This window comes from Notothenia rossii (genome assembly GCF_949606895.1).
Source record: "Notothenia rossii genome assembly, chromosome: 3".
Taxonomy (NCBI): domain Eukaryota; kingdom Metazoa; phylum Chordata; class Actinopteri; order Perciformes; family Nototheniidae; genus Notothenia; species Notothenia rossii.
In genome coordinates, this window is record NC_136901.1 from 19337514 (window position 1) to 19359626 (window position 22113).

The window sequence follows — 22113 nt, forward strand, 5'->3', positions numbered from 1 at the left end:
TTCTGTGCTCCTACAATATTTTTGTTTAATACCATTACACCCTGAGCGTACAAGATGTAGAGTCGATGAATGGGAGTCGGAGGCGGTGTGTTCAGTATGGAACTCCACACTTTATTAACACGAAACATTCAGACAGGTAAGACATTAGCTTGTTGCCGTATGTAAAGCTAGCATGAATGAACAACAACCCCGGTGCCCTCACTAACGGGTCCGGGTTGCAACACGCACAAACACACAGGGAATTATGTCCTATCACGTGGCACCACAAAGTACACAATAGCGATCGTTCACTGTTTCAACTGGCATGCTGTGGCATATTTTTTTTTTTTACACACACACACACACACACACACGCACACACACACACACACACACACACACACACACACACACACACACACACCCGTTGGAGATCGCGGTCGTTTACGCCGACTTGTGAGAAATCTTTCCATTTTCGATCTGTGTTCACATACTGAGAATTATAACAACATTAGCCAAGTAACAGTTTGCGCTTTAACTTACAACAACCCCTGATAGATCTCGCGAGAATGTGTATAAATTTAGATAGATACATTTTCATAGCAAAACAATGGGGTTGCTAAGCCGTTGCTAGGCCAATTGTTGGAATTGCTATAGCAACTCCAAGCTACCCCCTGGCGCCGCCCCTGGACGCTCTCATTAGCGGCTTTCTGCAGCGACGTTAGTTCAGTGTAGAGGCTGATCACCCGTAGTTTCCCTTTCCCAGCGTAGTGGTCCCTCAATATTTGTAACGCTTTTCTTCCTTTGTCCGCTGCTTCTCTCATGATCAGTCAAAGGCTTTTATCGTCCAATACCTGGATCAATTCCGCATAGGCTTCTTCGTTTTTCTGATAATCAGCCTCATCATCTTCACCTGGCTCCCAGAGGCGTCAATTGGGTATGGCAAGGTATGGCAGCTGCCACACCTTGGCTCCAGGGGAAAATGTAAATGTTCGTTTTTAAAAAATAAATTTATGGAATTACTCTGTGTCAATTTGTATTGATTATTCTATTATTTAATACATATAAATTAAATACAAATGAAAATCAGAACAACACAATCGATTTCTCTAGTCTAGATATTATCTTTCCCAATACTTATCGTAACGTATCCCCCCTCCCTATCTTGAAATGTGGTATCTCCTGACGAGAAGCCGCCGGAGGTCAGAGCGGGTCATGTTATCGCGGTTTTTTTTATTTTTCGGCTAAGCTAATTAACTAAAATGAAAAGAAAGCAAAGAACTTTAGAATCTTTTTTTATCAAAAAAAAGGCAGGTGAAGGTGATGGCTCCAATGTTGCCCCAGCAGCAGAGGGAGAAGGACCAGGTAGTGAAGGTGGGATTCAAGCTGTTAACGAGGCTGTTAGCCACTCCAGCACCTGCGCCGGGGATGCAGATGCTAACAGGGAGACGGAGACTACATGCATGGAGGCTGAGAACTCGTCCACACCGACTTCTCGAATTGAATCCGAGTCTGAGTCCCCACCAATTTCTCAGATTGAAAGAGCTGGATCAGACGTGGACAGCGATAAGGAAGGTCAAGGCCCGGGTGCAGCAGCAGTAGCAGCCTCTGGGTCAACTGGAGCAGAGAAGAAGGATATTAGTGGATGTAAAACAGACGGACTCAGGCGTCCTCGTTTGACCCACTTCCCAACTAGAAATGGAAGACGCTTTAATGTCAGTGTGTATCAGGAATATGACTGGGTTGAATATTCTGCGCAAGAAGATGCAGTTTATTGCTTTGCATGCCGTCATTTTGGAGGAGCCTCAACTTTAACAGGTGACAGGCATGGACTGCGTGTGTTCATAGACACTGGATACACATGTTGGAAGAACATGAAAAAAAATCTCCGGGATCATCAAGGGAGCAGTAGACACAATTGTGCTGCATTAGCGTGGTCTAACTTTAAGGCTGTGATCAGCGGACATAAGGAATCCATCGCAAGTCGGATTGACGCAAACAGGACAGATGAGGTGCAGGAGAACCGGGCTCACGTCAAATCCTTGTTCAAAATCACGTCATTTCTGGGAAGACAGGCCCTCCCTCTCCGTGGCCACAACGAGAGAGATGAGGATGAAAATAAAGGAAATTTCCTTGAACTTTTGGACGTTATTGCAACAGATGACAGGAACGTGAAAAGCAAACAGGAACGCAGGTATGCGCACTATTCTTCCCCAGAAGCCCAGAATGATATGGTGAGAGTTATTGGGGAAAATATCAGAAGTATAATCATAAATGAAGTAGGAGAAGCACGGTACTTTTCAGTGTTAGTGGATGAAACGAAAGACCTGTCTAAGAAGGAGCAGCTGGCCATTTTGATCCGTTATGTACATGACGGGATTATAAAGGAAAGAGCCATTGGAACCTATCACATGAAGGACCTGACAGCTGAATCCCTGGCCCAGAAAATAATAAAGGAATTATCGAGTTTAGATATTCAGCCGTGTGTTGCACAATGCTACGATGGTGCAAGTGTTATGCGGGGTAATGTGCGTGGAGTGCAGGCTTTAATACGTGAAAAAGTGCCGCATGCAGCGTATATACACTGTCATGCACATAGACTAAATCTTGTGCTTGTGAGCTCGATAACTGAAATACCAGAGATGGCAGAGTTTTTTGGTGTTGTTCAAACACTATATACTTGTATTGCAAATAGCAATACCAGACACATGCTTTTCATTGAGGCTCAAAAGAAGTTGGGACACAACAAAATACTGCACTTGGAGCGCACCTGTCCCACTCGGTGGCTGTATTGGTATAGGGCTCTACAGAAGATAAAACTGCGCTACGAGGCTATACTAGCTGTGTTAGATGCCACTATTGACGCTCATGCAGAGGGTTCAACTGAAGCTGCTGGACTTCGGACAAATATGCTGACAGTCACTTTTGTTGTGCGTCTTCATGTCCTAGAAAAAATCTTAAATCTCACTTATGGACTGTCTGAACAGCTTCAGACAAAAGACATTGCAATCACGATGGCTTCCAACCTCATACGGAGTACTAAGGCCCAGCTGGAAAATATGAGGTCAGATAAAGAGTACCAGGACACACTGAGCAGAGCCAAGGCATTTTCCACAGAGCTCGGCCTCCCAAGCAGCGACACTGCCCCTCTGCGACCAGCAAGAGCACGGAGTGTGTCCAAAGCCTTGGCAGGGTTTATTGTCGGATCATCCAGTGGCCAGAGACAAACAGGAGATGACCAAGAAAAAAGACTATACTTTGAAACACTGGACCGCTTCATCTCTGAGTTAGATCGCCGATTTACAGATAATGATGAGCTACTTAATGCTATCCAGGCATTACCTGCGGACCACCATGAGCGATGACAGGCTCACAAACCTCATGTTGATGGCTGTTGAGCCTGCTGTCGTAAAATCCCTGGACGCAGATGAACTCGTCAATAACTTTGCTGCTTTGAGGACCCGCCGTTATCCACTTGTGGAATAATTAATAAAGTTCATCTCAAAGTAAGATACCCAAACATCTTATTAATATGATTTCTCTTTCTCTTTTCTTCTCCCTCCCTCCCTCTCCTCTCTCCCTCCCTCCCTCCCTCCCTCCCTCTCCTCTTTATATTTGGACTTTAACAGTTTACAGCAGTTTACCTGGTATGTTCACGTGATATTGTTGCAATTACATAGTGAATGAAGTGAACAGAAAGAGTGAAATTGTGTCAGAAAGGCTATTACTGCTGTCTAACCCTGCCGCTTGCTATCCATGGTGCTGAAAACGGATGCGTAACGGCGCATTTGACTGAATTGATTGATTGACGTGCGTAGTTAAGTGTTTGTGTCCATAGTTACTTGCGCTAGCGGGATGTGAGTGAGGCTGCATTTGAAAAAGTTCAAATTTTCCTAACCACACAGAAAAGCTACATAGCAGACTTGTCACTTTTGTTATGATTATTTGCTGGGCATGTATATTGATTGATACTGTAGTTAAGTCATGTGACTAGTAACCTTGCCATACCTTAGCTTTGGCTGAATTGACGCCACTGCTGGCTCCTCTAGGATGGCAGCCTTCAATCCTAGCAGTCGCAGGTGACCCACAAACTTTGTCTCCCTTAACTTGTAGTTCTTCTCATCTCCGTCGAAACACAAACGGTTCCACCGGCTTCCATGGTCCCTCCTGGGCCCATAACCTGTTAACGATGCCATGATCTTAGGGCAGGAATACCGGGAACATAGTTTAACGTGACAGAGGAATAAATACACACATACACCGTCGGCTTTGCTTCAACCGGAAGTGACACGTTTTATTGCGCATGTCCCTTTTATCACGGGAATACAGGAAGTGATTAGTATACAACAAACAACAACAACAAATTCATATATTACAATTCATAATTCAACAGACCCATGCAACATCAATATTACACATGGACACAGCCCGTCAATTACTGTATCCACCAGGGTTAAAACAAAGCAATGCATATATAAAATATGATTCCAAAGAGAGACTGACCTGGAATGTGTATGAAGAAGTGTTTATGCTGCTGTTTGTGCTTCTGTCAGTCAGGATGTAAAGTTTAAAGTCATGGGTGAGCACCACATCCGTGCTGCTGTAGAGGCCGTGCTGCACTCTGATTGGTCGGCAGGAGAAACGCCGTCTGGACAAGTTCCATACATACACCGTCCCAGCTCTGAGGGAGCGGCACACAGTGTACCTGCCAGCAGAGGGAGGCACTCCATCAGAGAAGGATGATACCACAACATGAACAGTTTGGTAACACAAAGGGACAGTTGGATGGAGAGTGCTCTTGATATCAAAGTTTTCAGCATTTTTCCTAAAGGGTGAAGAGTCTGACAAATGTCAATGCAAAAATACAACATTTTAATTACCGACTTATGCAAAGTACAAACAGTTATGAGTATTTTTATCCAAATGGGACAACAAAATCATATTGTAATCAAGAAAAGTTAAAACAAGCTATTGAGAACATAAAATCATTTTGGAAAGTGAAAAGTGTTTACTAAAGTTATTAAAAAAAACTGACAATTAGATAAAAAAATTCTCAGATTTAAAATGAAGTTTCCCCGTTTTGGCTAAAAGAATGAATTTACATTTTGGGCATTTATACTTTAGCTTCACTTTTCAGAGTTTGCCCCTTGGATGTCAACTATGGCTGTGAATACATTGCATACTGTATTTAAGATTGGATGTCTATGATTAGAATTAGCGTAAACCAATCACAGCAAGGGAGGGTGTATTTGTGTGCAATAATGTGGTCACATTAAAACGAAGTGCAGTGATGGAAGAAGTACTCAGATGTTTTACTTAAGTAAAAGCAGCAATACTAAATTGTAAAAGGTATGTTAAAAGTAGAATACCTGCATTCAAAATCTAAAGGGGACCTATCATGCAAAATGCACTTTGGTACGTCTTTTATACATGAAATGTGTCCCCGGTGTGTCAGGGAACTCACCAAGTGTCCGAAAACACAACCCTCTCTGTTTTCCTCCATACCCAAATCTAAAAACGGGGCTGTAACGGAGCTGATACAGACGTTAATTTTTCTGACGTCAGAAAAGGGGTGCTCTGCCTATATGGGCAACTCTCCACTTATCAGGGGAATTGGGGGTTGGGCCACGGCCATTGCCCAACCCTCTCACTCGCATATAGGCTGTCGGCAGGCTAAATCTCCCCCAGTCACATCTGTGTTTTTGCCTGCTCTTGCCAGGATGTCTAAGGGAGTTAAACATTGTGCTGTTGTTGGCTGCAAGAATCAGAAGCAATGCCATCCCTGGAAAAAGACAAGAATCTGTGGCTAGACTTCATTTTCAAGGGACATGTGCCAGAAGACTCCGGCAGATTTCTGCTTGCGTGTTCTAAACATTTTACCACGGACATGTTTATGAACTTCACTCAAGTCAAAGAAGGATGCCTCCAAACTAAGGCTAAAACCGGGATCAATACCAACCATCCGGGACCAGGCCAGTGAGGCCACATCCAATTTGGAAGCTGTAAGTTTTTATTAGCGGTGTTTTTCCTGATAAAGCTATCTCTAGCATGTAGCTTCGCCGTATCAAACCCAAACAGTAATCGGTTTGGTGTATGTTTTTGTGACATTTAATTTAATTTTGTATGTTCCGCAGTCCTTGCTTTTATTTTAATTATCAGGCATTTGCTAACATGTTCAGACATACTGCCGTAATGGCGATCTGTGCTGTAAAGCCACGCCATAGCCGATAACACAAGTATTTATTCTCCTATTTATTAGTATTTTGTATCCTCTAAAATCATATTAAGTAAGTTATAATAACAAACGTAATCATCTGTAGGTAAGTGCCATTTTTTCTGTAAGAAATATCACCGATCCATCGATCTGTAAGCTACGCTAATGGGACCCGATGGGATTCAGCAGTCTTTATTGTCATCTAAAATCATATTGAGTAAGACAACCAAAAACGTAATCTTCTGTAGCTAAGTGCCGTTTTTTGCAGCGTTATATGCAAAATCTTTTGTGATTGTAGTCTGTAAGAATTATCAGATATGATCGATCTGTAAGCTAAGCTACGCAAATGAGACGTGCCGTTTTTTGCAGCGTTATATGTAAAAGCTTTTGTGTGTTTACTTGTTTGCGCCCATGAATATAAATGGGTGTGTGTGTGACAGTGTGTGCGTGCACAACTGTTAGGATACAACAGTGTGTGTATGTGTGCGAGGGGGGAGACACACCACGAGTAAAACGGAGCTAAAGCCCCGTTGGCTTGTTGTTGTTGTTTGACGGGGCCTTACCTCCAGCGACAGGCTAATTAGTGGCTAGCACTCATTACAGTCAGTCTACTGAGCTCAGCCCCTCTCCAACACATCATCTGTATCCTGTCAGAAACACAGCATGCACATTACGGTTCCAAAACTACAAAAGTGTCGGCATCAAAATATACTAGATCAGAAGGACCAGAAGTAAAATACTCGTAATGCATAATGGCCAATTTCAGAGTCATTCAATTATGTTATTATGCTTATTCATGTGTTCATCACTGCTGGTAAATGTTTGCTTATTTTAATTACTGCTGGATATCTTAACCATTTAGTATATAACAAAGTGTATTTAATAATAGATAATCTTTTGTGCTAATCTAATCTAAAAAGTATTAAGTAAAATACTGGTTGCCAAAATGTTGCAGAGTAAAAGTATAAAGTAGCATACAATGGAAACTCTAGTTTACTCAAGTAAAGTACAACTACAAATTGAGTTACTATCCACCACTGCAGAAGTACAAAATAATTGCCTACAAATGAGCTAGTGAAAAAGACGTCTCCTGTGTGATGTGGATTATGTTTAAGCAATAGCTCACAACAGGCCGTTGTATATGCTCAGTATATCACAGCTAACGGTCCTGGTTCGGCCCGACGCGAAGGAGGCAGGATAGTCCAAGGACAGGCAGGATCAGGGATCAGGCAAAGCAGGCAGGTCGGGGACAGGCAGGGTCTGAACCGGGTAGGCAATCTGGTAACAAACACGTGAAAGACTAGCATGAAGGCAAAATACAATCTGGCAACGGGTGTGTGTGTCTGGTGAGGGTTTGAATACTGGCAGTAAAACTAATGGGTGCAGAAGAGAAAGAGAGTGAGCAAAAACGTGTGTGTGGTTAACAGGTGAATGTAAAACTACTGGTGAATGATGGAGCAGACTGTGACAGGTAGAGAGGAGGGTGAGACGTCACAATGAATTCAACACAAGGGGTTCCACAGGTCCGACTGAAATAAAATGTGTTATTTAATATCCTTTAATATTACTTAATTATCTTTAATTAGATGATAGTACTATCAGAGATTTTCTTAAAGAACAATAACTTCATTCAAATCCCTACACCCTGAGGGGGGAAGTAACTACATTTACTCAAGTACTGTTCTTAAGTACAATTTGTGGTACCTGTACTTGAATATTTCTATTTTATCCTACTTTATCCTACCCCACTACATTTTAAAAGGAAATAAAGTTATTTTACTTTCTATTAAATAGCCTTAGCTTCTTTTAAAATGTATCTCTAAAAATTCAACGAGTGGAGTAACTCTTTCAGTCATATGATTGTATACACACATAAAGGCAATTTTTCTGCACAATGAGTACTTTTTATAACTTAAGCAAATTATGATGATAATACTTTTGTGCTCTTAAGTAAGATTTTGAATTCAGCACTTTTACTAAATGTTTTACGTAATGATGTATTTTGACAATAATGTATTGGTACTTTCCCTCAAGTAAAGCATTATTATTAAATTAAAAAATTAAAAATAATACAAAATAATTTCCATGTCAAAAAAGTCACAGTTTGTCGTAAAACTGTTGAAATATAAGACTATGAAAAATACGCAACTAGAAAGACTACAAATCCCAGAGTAGCGTAAGTGATGTCACAATTGTTTTCCTCCACTAAGAGATAGCTAAGATCAGAGTATAAGATAAGATCACTTTAACAAGATGCCTTTGTGCTTAGTACCAGGTTGTTATCATACCAGCAATGGTTCTTGCTCGTTCTTTCGCTTCCCGTCTGATGAAAGGACCAGGAGTGGCTGGATCAAGTTAGCTACCTAGCTAGTAGCTAGCACGTGAGTTAGCATTACAGCCTTGTCATTTTTATTAGCCTTAACATGAAGTGACATTAAGTAACCCAAAATGTTAAACAGTAAGAGTAGTAGTCATATTTCGTGAACCCTTTGAAGAGTACTGTCACACCGGTGTGATCATTCTATAATACACAATTTAAGCCCGGGGGAGAAATGCTAACGCACATTAGCATCTGCGATCTTTTCTACTTCACGCTATCTGCACAAATGGTTGACATTAAAAAGACCAGGCAGTTCAGAGAGAATCAAATGAAGGCAGCCAGGCAGCTTTGCATGACATTCTTCTGGACGTGTTTCATTGTGGTGATAGTGATCGTTTTGTTGACAAGACAGTAGTGATAGCCATCTTGGTGACGTGTGTTGTTCTGCGCGTTGATCATGTCGCGGGTACCCGACGGGTGACCCGCAAAAAAGGTGATTCGCGGGTGGTATTTTTTCAAACACTTTTTTCCGGGTTCGGTTCTGGGTAAAACAAAGATGATGCGGGTCGGGTCGCGGGTGTTGCATAATAAATATATTTAAATAATACTAATTTAGTTTAATGTTTAAATCCTCAGACCTCTCCCCCGCGGGACCGTGCATAATCATAACCTCTGCAGTGCATCAATCTGCTTCTGAGCGCGCCACATTCTGAATGGCTGAGGTGAAGCTCTCTAGCGGAGAATACAGCATTTCCCGACACTTCCTCAAGAGCGAAATCCAACGTCTGGGAGGCTTTTGGTGTCCTCCTAGATGGAGAGAATAACCAACATCCCAAGCTTTTTGAGAGAAATATGCATCTGCGTGTGTTAGGGGTTTCACCAACTAATCGATTAGTCGACTAGTCGACTACCTTTACCACTAGTCGGTGCTGTAGGCCCTAGTTGACTAGTCGTGAAAAAAATTGAGGTAAACTAGGTGCTGCAAAATGCTCCAAAACACGTCCGACATTCTTATGTATGGCAGTACTTCAACGAAGATGTAACCAACTCCACAGTGAAGTGTCAGTTGTGTACAGCTGTACTGAAGTACAATACAAATGCATCTGCTATGCGCAACCATCTGAAGATGAGACACCCGCTGCCGACAGCTAGCACTAGCAGTAATGCTAGCACCAGTGAGCAACGGACCGGCGTCAGCACTGAACAGAGGCAAATGAACAGCAAGAAAACACGGGTCAACAGTGATGCGGATGATGAGCTAGGGGATTACTGCCAGCGGACACCGCATATCCCCACAATGGATAATCCACTGGAGTGGTGGGCAGAAAACGTGCACCGCTTCCCCCGCTTTTGAGGAGCTACCTGGCTATTCCAGCCACAAGCACCCCGAGTGAGAGGGTTTTTTCCCTGGCAGGCAACACTGTCACCGGAAAGCGGTCAAGCCTCCTTCCCTCATATGTCGATGCGTTGGTGTTCAAACCAAACCAAAAATATGGAAAGGTGGACGTTATCGTGGAGGACAGCGAATAAAGTGTTGCGCACTGGATTTACTTGGCATTTATGTAAACAAGAGTTTTTTGCTGTCGATTTTGGTGAGTCCAGTTACTGTTTGTTATTTACTCAGCCATGTAACACAAATTAAAATGCAGTGTTTAATGTTACTGTATGAGTTCCAATATAAAATACAGTTGTACACCTCTCTTTGTGTGTCTTTATTATGACGTAACGACTAGTCGACTAGTCGACTACTATTTTGAAAAATGTGTCGACTAGTAAATATTGGTAGTTGTGAAACCCCTAGCGTGTGTTAATAATTGCACGTTTTCACTGCTCATATATATATGCGGTTCGGGTCGGGTTGCGGATCCTGTGCCGACGGGTCGGGTCGGGTTGCGGAACTAATTGGTAATATGTGCGGGTAGCGGGGCGGGTTTGGTATTGCACGTCGCGGGTGCGGGGCGGGAGCGGGTCTTGAAAATCAGACCCGTGCAGGACTCTGCTTTCAGGGCCCCTCCCCGTCACTCTATTACAGACAGGGTACCCCTTGGAAGTCAGTTTTCAATGGGCAGGGCGTCCCATTGACTTGCATAGAGCTCCCTGAACCTTGAAATGCTCTCCGCAGATCCATTCTCACAGCGTTTATCAACCTTTTTCTTACTCAATATCAAACCACACTTATTGTTTTTACTTCTTTATTTTAATTGAATATGTAGGACTTTTGTTGCCGTCAGTTATGGGGAGAGTAGGGGCTCAGAATACTGAAATCTGTATTGTTTCATCGTTTTTTCCTTCTAATTTTGTAATATTTTCTAAACCACACACTGTTATTTACTCAACAATAACCTTGTGTTTATTTATTTGTTTGATTAATAACTGGGGTACGTACTGTAACCCAGTTTCTATGAGTATAGGCGCAGCCCTCTAAGGCTATCGCTATTGGGTAATCCCCACTGCACGTGTGCAGCACTGACAGACTTAATCCACGCCCACCTATGACGTGGGCCCCACCTCCGGACTCACTTCCGTATAAATAGGAAGTAGGCCCCACAATCTACTCCCACACAAACAGCTTTTCTTCAGCTATTCGCGGAGCCAGTGGGGCCCGAACCTTAGAGGGCTGCGCCTATACTCATAGAAACTGGGTTACAGTACGTAAACCCAGTTCTATTTCGTATAAGGCTTCGCCCTCTAAGGCTATCGCTATTGAGTTAAGGGCGAAGCAGGATGTAGTCTACGCCCCACTGGTCCGTCTGTTACCAGAAGCACGAAACACACCTACTCAGTTAATAACCCATGTCCATTTCGCCATGCGTATGGAGCATCACATTCCCAGGGAATATAGCATTTAAAAAATGAATATTGTCCATCAGGGAACAAAGGCAGGCTTAACTAGGCTACCTGTCGTTTATAAAAAGTAGAGACCAAGTCTCAGTTGTTAAAAACGATCAAGAGAGGGGGAAAAAGGGCAGCTCTCTAAGTGCCGACAGGCAGGAGAGAGGGCACGCAATTGAGAGCCCGACATTACTAATTCTGGCAGGCTATTCAGTACTGAATGTGTCGGAGAGGAATGGGAGACATCCCTCAAATAAAAACGAATAAAAGAACAGGGTGAAGACCAAGATGCAGCAGTGCAAATGTCTTCCACTGTCATTCCTCCGTGCAGAGGCTGCCCTATTGAGCGCTCTCTGTAATGCACAAACAGACGAGCTGCGTAAAGCAGCCGTGCGTGCAATATAGCATGACAGCGTGCGCACGGGACAGAGGAAATTAGATGTGGCTTCTTCCTCTGGTGTGTGAGGAGGAGGAAAGAAGCCATCCAAAGTTATCACTCTCGATCTAAAAGAGCTTGTGATAACCTTTGGCATAAAAACCGGGTTAGGGCGCAAAACAGCTGAGCTGCCATCTCCTTGGATCTGGAGACATGACGGAGCCACAGAGAGAGCAGACAAATCACTCACCCTTTTGCTGATGTCAGAGCCAAGAGCAGAGCTACTTTGGCTGACAAAAACTTCAGGGGAACCTGATCTAAAGGTTCAAATGGAGCTTTACTCAGTGCGCGTAACACTAAAGCCAAAACCCATTGAGGCGCCAAAGCACGTGACACAGGTCTGAGTCTCTGTGCTCCCTGTAGAAAACGTTTTGTCAGAGGGTGACTAAACACCGTGCTGATCCCAAAACCTACATGGCAAGATGAAATGGCAGCAGCATATGTTTTGACCGTGCTATAAGCCAATTCCTGTCCAGCAACAGCTTCGAATCAACACATGTTGATTGTACAGAAACGGGGCGAAGTGCTGGCTTACTTTCCATACGGAGAGTAATTCCTGCACGTTTATATGGAGAGACATGTGACCCGGCCACTGTCCCCCAACTGCCTGCGACATGCACGTTCCTCAGCCTGCGAGAGATGCGTCTGTGAACACTGCGGTGTGTGACGTCACTATGCTCAGGGGCACCCCCACTGACGTGGAGATTTTTCCAGTAGGTTAAATCCAAAACCACGGAAGGAGGAATGTACACCATGCGTCTCCTCTGAAACACGGGGTCGATACACAGGTGAATAAACCACCTCTGGAAGTCTCCTCACTGTGAAGGAGACCCAGGGGGATCACCACGTGACCAGCTGATATCATGCCTAACAGCTGCATCACGGAGAGGGCTGTCACCGCCCCGCGGGGTGTGACGCGCCGGAGGAGAGCTGTCCGAGCTGCCTAAAAACCAATAGGTTTTAAAGACAGCTGGTTTGTGCAGCGAGCCATGCTGCCTATAACCCACAGGTTAAGGGCAGCCGGCTTAACCGGTGAACCTTGCTGCTTATTATTATCCATCTGTCCATCGAACACACGCGTCGCCACTCTGAGTAATACTCTGAGAGTGCGCGACATGCTCTGGATCTGCTGTGGTTGTCATGGTGACGAACCAGGTCAGAGCCCTCGCCACTGTTGCCCGTGAAGCAACCCAAGAGGGGCCCGGTCCGAAAAGGCTGCGAGGGGGCCTCTCTACACACTGCATCTCACACTGGCTCTCATCCTGTCTCTGTTTAGGAGAAGGCTCGTAAACTGGACATTGAGGCACGTTCACGCTCAAACCTGCTGAGGAATGAGCGGAGGTGTGTGCAGTGCTATTTACACAGTGTGTAATAACCAAGCGGCAAATTCTGTGGAAGAGCCGGGACGCCAATACGGAAGTGGCACACACTGCAGTTCGTATATTGGCCGATAGGGACTCACTGCAGAAAGGAGCAATTTCCATAGACCCCATGTTAACACTAGAACCGCCAACGGGTACATTTTACCTGCAGCTATTTTTTTATTGTATGTAACTTTTTTTCCATAACATATTAAAGTCTCCCAGTCCGTGACTTTTCCTGAAAGTGTGTTATATAGCACCCTCTGTTGTTAGAAATTGTCAATAGGAAGTCAGATAGAAAAAATCGCCAAATAAATTGCCATTTATACCCATATCTGCCAGCGGGTAATATTTACCTCATAGAAAATGCAGCGTAAACATGACGTGTTGCTATAGCAACGCCTTTTGCCTACTGCGGTTCCTTATAGATAGACAGATAGAGAGAGAGAGAGAGAGAGATATATAGTTATAGATAGTGTAACATCTTGGAGAATACAAGATCTTGGATGACTGAGCTCACGTTGAGGACGTAATGCATGTGTGCAGGTTACGTGCCGATGGACACTCGGAATGAGAGAAGTAGTCCGCGTCGTCTTTTTATGTAGACAATTATATGTCCATAGAACAGAACATTACAGATGGATCGATAGATAGTTATAGATAGATAGAGAGAGATTGAGAGATTTTTACCTAAACAAAACACAAGTCTAACACCAAGCCTTTAAATCAGCACTTGTAGCGATATTTTATACTTCATGCTATCTGCACAAACTATATCATATGAAAAGCTTAGAGTCCACAGATTCTATTGGTATAAATGTCATCCCTGTGCGATCAAAACTCACTGTTCTGTATGATAAATAAAATAACATTGTACCTTGCAAATCAATAGCGGGTACATTTTACCCGTTGGCGGTTTTAGGTATACAGCGACCTCTGGCGGTTCTATTGTTAAAATGCCCAACTTTACAGCAGAAAAAAACATGTTTCTACCCATGGATGCAATAAATATGATTATGAATATAGTTAGATTCCACCTTCATGATTATGGATCTGTGAGTGAATCTTTTTCTAACACGACCCTTTTATTTATATTAGGTCTTAAAGTTTTTGCATAAATTAGGGCGTGGTCACATTGAGTGACGGCTCTGTGAAGTGACTCCTGCCGTTAGCTTCTTGTCTCTCTGCTAGCTGCTCCGTGAAGCTACAGGCACTCTGCCTGTTCAGCTCATCCAGGGAACACAACTTGCCCCCGGCCGTGTTTGTTTGTTCTTCATGCTTATATATCGGACTATTGTGACTCGCTCTGCGGTTGAAACAGACGTTGCATGAATGCGGTTTTGCGGTAAGTGAAATTCGAGTACTTATTTATGTGTTAATGATTTTAATCAACTACGTAATTAATGTTACGGCTTGAGTTAGCGTGTAAGCCAGTGGTAGCTACGTCGGTGCTAACGATGCTAATAGTAGCCTCCAAGTTAAAATCATAGACCTTATTTATAAAGGTTAAAATGAAATAGACAAGTGTTAAGCGTTAAGTGGGATAATACTGTTGAACAAACGGCTTCTGTTTGAGGTTGATAAAATAAGGTCATCCTTGTAACTTAGAGAGAAGATTATTATGTAGGTAGGAACCGTATGCATGCTAAGGTTAATTTAAATTGGCTATGCTCAAGTATGTAGACAAGCTAATGTCGAAGTAGTGTATGTGAAATCAACCTCACAACAAGATGTGTGTATATTACAATTATTAATGTCATATTTCCAGATGATTACTTAGATATTACAATATGGTTGGTTGAGCTGGAGTTCATTATTGAGCTTACACGTTAACATCAGTCATCTGAAGAACAAACCCAAACCTTGTTGTTTTTATGAATTGCATTACCAAATGGGTATCAAATAAACAGCAAGCATTGGTAACACAACTTCCAAAGTTTCAGTAAAATAAAAAGGACCCTGACTTTGACAATACACAATCCAACATGTTCAACAGAAGAGAATCAGTTATATTGTTTGTACACATGGTACTTTACATATATATCTGTTTGTTTAAGGTGTCAGGTGATGCGGACAGGCTGGACCAGAGAGTGAGAGACAGAACTGGACTCCTCACAGCAGTGAACTTCAACACAGGTACAAATACTATTTTTTTCATACTGTACAAAAAATCAAGAAAGTATTGACTTTAATACACTGAAATACATTCCATTAAACAATACTAGATCACCTACACACCAGTGAAGTTGAGGGTTTTTTCTGTGCAAAAAGTTACATTTAGATGTTAACAAGCAATATGATTTTGTCAGCTTTCTAATTTAATGTATTAAAGGCAAAGATATTTAACACATAGTGAGAACTGCTACTATTTATCTCTCAATATTGTCTGTAAAAAACGTGGTAAAAGTTATTCTTTCAGTGAGACAACAGAGCAAGCTTCTACAGTTGCACTACGTTTTGATAACAGTTAAATATTATTTTGATAATAACATATATTTCAATGTTGATGAACTTCATACTTTTCATTCATAATCTGATTGTCTTTGTAGGTCACTGTTGAAATAAAAAAAAAACATTACAATTACAAAATAATTATATCTACAGCCCCTAAACACACAAACACACCGCTTTCATAAATAACACACTTGTTCTGCAATAATATGTTTTATGTTTCCTGTCATTTTTGTTAGAAAAGGACCTGCCTGAAATACACAACATTTTCTCCTTCTCTTAGGGTCAAGAAGAACATCCAAGAGGACAATTAAAAGCTGATGCTATGAGATTTTAAGACCAGTATACTACTTTTATTGTAAAAACAGTCAGCTGATCGAATGCACCTATTTCCACATCTACACTCCATCCGCTGATTATTTCTATTTGCCTCGCTTTATGAGCTTCACATCACTTGTGCCTTGTACCGCAGAGTTTGCAACGTCACAAATAAATGGGGCCAATCTTCAGTCAGATGTAATCTAACATTTTCAGTAAGAATAAGGGACAAAAGGATTGCAAATACAAATACAATTAATTGAAATGTGAACCAAAACTTAATCAAACATGTTTTAAATAAAAAGCACATATGGACAGAAGGTGTAAAACTATTAAAGTAAACACATTTAGTCAAATAAAGTGACAGACTAGGCCTGTGCAGTTGGTATCAGCTTTGCCCAGCATGGGCTCCTCCATCAGGCCTGGACCTCCTCACAGAGGGAAGACCCTCAGTCCTCTCCAAACCAACAGACAGGACGTCCATCACACGGAGGTTTCTCCCTGAAGTCTCTCCAGCTTTCTGGACACCACGCTGTCTCAATCCGTCCACACTGAATATGAGAGGGGGAAAATGAAAATAACAAATGCTTTAGACAATAAGGAACATAAAGTTGACTGTTGAGTTGCTCAATTTTTTTAGATTGTCAATACTATTACTGTATAACTAATATATCAGGTTAAGAAGCACATTCAAATAAAGATTGGTCTTTAAATACATGTTGTCTTTTGAATTGTTTGTCTAAAGTCAAGGATCTAGAACTGGTACTTAGTTTTAATGATACAGTCTGGTTATTATGCTGTTTGGAGGAGGCCTCACAGGTAAGAGCACTAACTAGCTACCATCACATGTACCTTAGCTTGACTTAAATGTATTAAACGTATAATTAAGTGATATCAAAATATAAATAACTAATGTCATGCAAACATATTAATATTTGCTTGATTCCAGTGTTGAATTTAGCACAATTACATACAAACGTTAAGGGATTTTAAGATTCTGAAGTATTATGCTAAAAACTCAATAACTTTATAGTTATATTTATAGTTTTGCTGAATAGTTTCATGTCCGCTTACCTTAGAAACGTAAAATGCCACGGCAGTGTGCAGATGGGGAGCATGTTAGCTTAGCTTGGTAGCTTCAGCGAGCTCTGGATCTTTCAGCTCGGTGGCAGCCATGGCAGCAGGTCCCGCCTCGGCTCCGCCTCTTTGCCCTTATTTGGAGCAGGCTGGAGAAGGCGGGAGTTGAACTCTGACGTCACCATCGAGCCGTTAGTGGCCGACTCCGCCTACTAAGGGCTTCTCGGCAACTCTGCAGAATCCTATGGGTGATGTCACGGACCCTACGTCCATTTATATATACAGCCTATGGCAGTGGCGTTTTCTCCTGGAGGCCAAGGGAAGCCAGGCTTCCCCTGTTTTTTCGGATTGTAATTATAATTTTAATAAATAAATAAAAACCCTTCGTTTAGTTTCGGAAATTCTTTGTTCTGTGTTGCTGCCGGCCCGTCTCTCCCCCATTCTCATTGAGTATTTTACAAAGAGTGAAACAGCGCCCCTCTAGATGTTATGGTGAAACAGTAGATTGCACTCTCTGTTGCGAGAGGAGGCCAGCCGAAATTGGCTTCCCTTGGTGAAAAAAAATGGAGGGATTGACCAGCGCCGTATAGATAGAAGAGTTACGACAGCGGAAGTCCAAAAACGGTTATCGTCACGTGGTTCATGCAGACGAGAATCGTTCCCCGGAAGTTCATGGCGGGCAATGTGAATGCATTGATAACAGGAGATAGAACTTCGACTTTTGGTAATTATTAGTGAATAAAGGTTTTGATTTGCAATATTTATACAACAAATCGATATGTGTATGTATTTACATCAATATGTTTTAAAAAATAAAATAGAATTTGCTAATATTAAGTGATAATATTAGGATTAGTGTGAACAACTAGTTTACATGTTAGGCTAACAGTGCCTTGGTTAAAGAGCCTGTTGCTGTTTATTTATAGCTTTGAATTCTTTCAAACCAATATTATCTTCTTAAACTTGTATAGTAGTCAGGAGCATCACTTTCTAATGTTTATTGATATATTTAGAGGGAGGGGATCTAAAGGAATGCTTCAAAATTCAGATTAGATTCATTTCTACCATTTTCTTAAATTCATGGTAGTTTCAGTAATCCCATGGTAATTGAGGACACAAGTTATCTAAATGACTAATGTCATCTTTATGGCTTTCAGAAAGGACAGGAGACCAACAGGTGACTATCAAAGGACTAGCAGCAGCAGCAGCATGATGATGATGATGTTAAATGTGTTGTTTTAGGAACATCCATTGCAAATACATGGAATTCAATAAACATTGAATAGCATATCATGCAGTTTGTCTGTGCCTTTTCCTCCGTGTTGTCCTGGTTTGCTGTGCTGCCTCCTAGTCGCCACCATGGTTTGCTGTGCTGCCTGGGGATGCTCAAATCGCTCTGAGAAAGGAGTACGAATGTACGGCTTCCCCACTGACACAGAGCGGAGGAAAAAATGGCTGGCACAAGTCAGCAGGAGCAATTTCATGACCAACAGCAAAAAAATATGTGAGGTTAGGTTATTGTATACAAACACTGCATTTGCACTTTTTCACAAAACGAAAACCACACCATTGGGAAAGCTTAATGTTTTGTTTAATACAAAAAAACAGGGAAAGGCTTGAAAAACACTGAGAGTTGATACTCAGGGTGCAGGGTGAGGGTCTCAGTGCAGGTATTCAGGCTCCATTGAATCCCCCTCTGGTTCTTGTGCTGAAAGAGGGAGTAACAGACAGGAGACAGGGTTATACACACCTATATAGCACACCTATTGGATGGGAAATTGCCTTGGGGAGATAAGGTGTGGTCTTTGTTCCCAACTGAAGTTATGGAACTTTATTATTTGTGAGTTTAACAAAGTATGACAAATGGCATCAGTAACAGATGTGATATGAATTTCTATAAAGTTGTCTCACTTTCTTGGTCATATTTGATATACAGTATATAATGAGTATAACATGTCCAGTAAGTATAAAGTGTTTCCTAATACTGTGTATTCAACCACTATGGTATAGTGTATGGTACTATGGTATGGTATCCTAGCTTAATCTGTTATCTGTAAACGTTCCCTAAATCTACTAATTTAGGGATAATCCACTGACATCCTTTAATACACATGTTAATTTGAATCAGATGTACTGATAATATCCGCAATATAAATCTTTAAGCTTCTTCTTACCTTTAAAAGTCCGTCACGAACGGTCTATTATGCTGCAACTCTACAGCTCTGCTAGCCTTGGCGCTAACTTCCGGGGAACGATTGAGAGGCTCCACGATCCGCCATTGCTGTAAAAAAAAGTGGTCCATTGGAGTGAACGGAGATGACATAACTCTCAGTCTATACGGCGCTGGGATTGACCAATCAGATGAGGCTCACGTCATGCCCCTGCCAACCTGTGATTGGTCAGGGCCATGCCAAGGGAAGCCAGAGGCGGCTGGCTTCCCTTGCTTCACAATCCAATCAAATCGCATCAACTGAGTGGTGCAGTGACGCGTTCTAAAACCCGGAAGTAAGCTGCGCTCGGTTTGGTTTCCCTCGAAAAAAAAGCAATGGGATTTCTCCACAGGGTTTTGGAAAATAGATCGAAATAAGGTCAGTGGAAAACGAACCTGTTAGATAAATGCACGTTTTGTTCAGTCGGATAATATCCACATGTCTACCTACTTTTATAATTTTCAAATCATAAATCTAATCGATAGAAGATAGATGGCGCCACTGCACCACTCTCACCACCGTTAGAAAGTAGCAAGCAGATGATGTTTTGCTATATTTAAGGGAACCCTCGAGCTCACTTCCTGAACTGTTTAAGCTATTGGACACTTTTGGTAAATATGCAGGATATAAACTAAACGTTCAGAAAACCCAGATTTTAACATTAAACTATACTCCCCCTAAACAACTGCAAGATAAATGTAATCTGAAATGGGACCAGACTTCACTGAAATACCTGGGTGTGCTGATTCCAAAAGATGTCTCCACACTGGCAAAGATTAATTATGATCCCCTTTTGACCAAAATAAATGCAGATATACAGAGATGGAACTCCAACCCTTTCATGAGTCTTACCCAAAGAATTGAATCAGTAAAAATGAACATTCTCCCACGACTTCTTTTTTTGTTTCAGGCTCTCCCCACAGAAATCTCCACAAAGCAATTCTCTGAGTGGGATAAAATGATTTCCAGGTACATTTGGCAAGGGAAAAAACCCAGGGTTAGGTTCAAAACGTTACAACTGCCGAAGGAGGAAGGAGGTATGGCGGTACCACATCTGAAAGATTATTTCTACTCGGCTCAAATTAGACCATTGTTGAACTTATGCAATCAAGACTACCATGCCAGGTGGAAAGATATAGAATTGTCACTGATCAAGGACCCCCCAATTCAGGCAATATTAGGCAATAAGGATTTAGAAAGATTTATAAACAGCACTCAAAACCCATGGATAAGATTTCAACTTAAAATTTGGAACTCTGTTAGACAGGAATATAAATTATTAGATAAACTAAGAATACTCAGATGGTGCGCCTATGACCAAGATTTCAAGCCTAATGAGTTGGACTCAAGATTTAAAAACTGGATAGCCAAAGGAATAACAACATTTTACTCAATAACGGATAAGGGACAATTAAAAGATTTCGAAACTTTAAGAGAAAAATATGCTCTGGAAAAGCAAGACTTTTATAGGTATCTACAACTACGCCATTATTTTGACCAAACTATTAAAAAATACCCACCAGATATGGATGACCCAGTGCTGAAAGAAATTTTAGGAGCCTATATGTCAAAGTTAAACAAAGGTATTATATCCAGACTGTATAAAGGCTTCATGGCAAAAAAATCTCACTCCACAGACTATGTTAAAAATAAATGGGAAAATGAAGGTAATTTTGAGATCTCGAAGGAGGAATGGCACAAATATTGCATCTTTCAGTGGAAATGCACCAACTCGCATACATGGAGAGAATTTGGATGGAAATGTCTAATTAGATTCTTTATTACCCCAAAGCAAAAATCACACTTCACAGGAGAGGATTCAAAGTGCTGGAGACTGTGTGGGAGTCAGGATGCAAATCACTGGCATATATTCTGGGATTGTCCAGTCATAAAACATTTCTGGTTAGAGATACACAAAATATTGGAAAGTATATTTAATGTGAAAATACCTTTCCAGTTTTGCATTTTTATTTTAGGGAAAAATGATTTTCACCCAGGGCACTTCAACAATTATTTATTTAGTATTCTGATATCTGTTTGTAAAAAAACCATCACGAGGCACTGGCTGCATCCTGACTCCCCCACAATAGAGGAATGGAAGGATATAGTTAATGAAGTATACATAATGGAAAAAATTACCTTTTCACTTCGCCTACAAATGGACAGATTTATTAAGCTGTGGTCAGTATGGGTCTCCTATGTACAACAGTCACGGCCAGATTTCGTGGACTTAAGTAATTGCTAGATTTGTCTTTTTGTGATGGTGTTATTTACCTTTGTTAGTTTTATTTATTTAGGCTATTTTGATTCTTGAGATCTCACTGTTCTGTATATATGTATAATATGTTATTGCTGCTGTATCGAGAAACCCAGATGCTGATGTCCCAACATACCATGTACATCTATGTTACATCCCTTTGTTCTTTGTTCTTTTTACTTTAATAAAAAAAAGAAAATGGAAAAAAAAAAAAAAAAAAAAAGAAAGTAGCAAGCAACTGAAGCAAGTGCAATTATGGAGGGTGGAGATTGAGTATTTAATCAAAAATAATTGTACTAAACTTCCACTACAGCAGCAACAACAAATAAAATCTGATGACAGGCTAATGCCCAAACTGGAGCTGTGTACAGCGAGGAAAAAAGGAGCGAATCGGACGTAAAACGTCTCCTGATTTAGTTTGTGAATGAATGTTTATTAGAGTTTCGGCTGGAGAGTGCGTGCGGGCTGGTGCGGACCTGTCGGTTAGATAATAGGCGTGTGTAAGTCCTGCATCTGTATGATACAAATGTGTGTAAAATGATACCGGGTGCTGTAATCACTCATCTGGTTACGTTATATTGACCAACACACCCCTGACGTTACATTGACCAACACACCCCTGACCCAAAAGAAAGGACGTATTATTGGCTTCCCCTAA

At 41.6% G+C, this 22113-nt stretch overlaps 2 long non-coding RNA genes across 2 annotated transcripts; one reads left to right on the plus strand and one right to left on the minus strand.

Moving 5' to 3' along the window:
* Positions 1-363: 363 nt before the first annotated feature.
* LOC307033577 lies at positions 364-4323 on the minus strand. The gene is made up of 2 exons (XR_013806564.1): positions 3988-4323; positions 364-1596 (listed from the first exon to the last, which is right to left on the minus strand). It is a non-coding gene; the product is annotated as an uncharacterized lncRNA (long non-coding RNA).
* A 9399-nt stretch (positions 4324-13722) lies between these two features.
* LOC307034386 lies at positions 13723-21631 on the plus strand. The gene is made up of 2 exons (XR_013806876.1): positions 13723-15278; positions 15833-21631. It is a non-coding gene; the product is annotated as an uncharacterized lncRNA (long non-coding RNA).
* Positions 21632-22113: the final 482 nt, after the last annotated feature.